Below are 2,050 nucleotides of genomic sequence, written 5' to 3'. Positions count from 1 at the left end.
ATTGGGTGCATTTTTGGTGGTAGCCTAAACCCTTTTTAAATTTGATTGCAAACTTTTCTTCTATAGGAATCTGGAGAAAAAGGAAAGACTAAATGATTTTCTACATTTATTAAGCAATCTAATGTTATCTACTGTTGATAATAGTGTCCAAGTAAGCTCTTATCACCTAGATTGAAACTCAGGCTGAAGGGAGGTAAGCCAAGGTAACCACAAACCAAGCTTAGCCTAGTAGCTAGCCCTACTAGACTGGGAGAGGGCTTGTTATAGACATTTTTGTGCCTTACAGCTCTAAGCATGAAATGTCCATAAACCAAGGGCTACTAAGTCCCTAAAAGTGTTGTTCCAACCCCTAAAGGAATAAGGTCAACAAATTACAGCTTCTCCCAGAAGTTCTCTAGCAGAAACTACTCAAAATTGGTCAAAACTGGATCAGTGCACTTGCTCCATGGCCAGGGTGCGATGCAGCGCACCTTGTACACACGGGAAGTGCATTTCAGTGCACCTAAATACACTGTGAGGGTGCGATGGATGGGAAAAGACAAGTGGCGGAGACAGTTTGCGAGGTGGATGATCATGGAATCTTCCAGAAACTTCTCTTGGGACACTTGCCTCTCAAAATCGCCCAAGGATGAGTAAGAGATCAATGAGATCTCCAAGTGGCATCAAGAACTATCAGCGAGAAGACACTAATCAAAAAGCCAGAGCTGACTCACACCTCTGCAAATATCTATATATAGATCTCTCATCCCAGAGATCCAGAGGTTAGAGGCTGGAATTTTGTACATTGCAGAGAATTGATGTTGGTTTTGAGATAGATATCAGAGTATTGGGTGATTTATGCGTTGTTGGAGGTGAAGAAGGGATTCTATGTTGGGAGGTTGATGCTGGATCAGGAATCATCGGTTGTAACTCCTCCTGGATCTTCTTGTTTTATCAATAAAACTATTTGAGTTTCTCCTACATGCTTGTATATCATTGATGTGTGTTATATTTGTATGTTTAGCTTAAATCTGATCCTAAGATTTTTATGAACATAAATCCATGTCTTTGTGTAGTTTCTTTCTTCTATAAACTTGCAGGAACTTGGTGACGCTGGGCAAGTGAGGGAGCAGATAGCTGGAAGCTGTCAAAGAGAAGAGAGATTGCATCAAAGGACTAGCGCAAGACACAGTTTGGTTCATCCTATTCATCTTCGTTTATAGTTCATAAAGGAGAATACAAGAGTAGTTTTCGCTGTTTGTTTCTAAGATCTCTGTCACAACCCAGTGGGATAGGGTCATTCTGAATAGACACTTTTCCCGAAAACAAAATGGCGACTCCGCCGGGGATCGTGTCTAGTTAGTTTGTTTTTGTTTCTATTGTTGTTCATCTCATAAACTTAGGAGTAGCGAATCGAACTGCATTTGCCATTTACAAATGCAACGTAGACATCTGCTACTCTAGTCCATTCACTGGATCTGTTTATGATCTGAACAGTTGATCTACAAATGATCTGATTACCCTTTGTGATAGCTCTTAAACCTCTTGTAAATCAACCCTCTGATTGTGCATTACTGATTGCTTTTACCCGGCCAAAAACCATAGATTAAACTGCAAACCGTGACCTAGAACCCGGAGAGAAATCTCGTTTCTACTCCAGCGCAGGCTCTGTGAAGAGACTCTGCATTTCAGCGCAGTTTCCGAGTGGGCTACCTGCGTTGCAATTCAGTTTCTCTGTGTAGCAGGTGCGTTGATCAGCTCAGCCCTGTGTAGTTGAGGTTCTTTGCTCACTTTTTCTAGTTTTGCCTCTGATTTTTGCAGCGTGTGATCAGTGTGTGTGTCTTTTTAAAAGCCCCTTTTCTTTGCCTTAATTCCACCTCAGTTGTATAAAAGAAACTGTATTTGTTTTTTGTGTGTTTGTTACGTCATTTACAGTTTCCCATTACAAAAGTAAACTAGTCATACTGTCGTCCTTGGATTTAGATCTGTCGTAAGTGTTGATTTTGATCTTAGGAGAAAGTTTATTTGCTGTTGAAAGTCGATTATGCATTTACTTTTGCATTTGGCTTGA

The sequence above is a fragment of the Pinus tabuliformis genome, chromosome 2_2, assembly GCF_031772625.1.
Source record: "Pinus tabuliformis cultivar Carrire ecotype Pingquan chromosome 2_2, CPIR1, whole genome shotgun sequence".
NCBI lineage: Eukaryota > Viridiplantae > Streptophyta > Pinopsida > Pinales > Pinaceae > Pinus > Pinus tabuliformis.
This window is presented reverse-complemented; position numbering follows the sequence as displayed.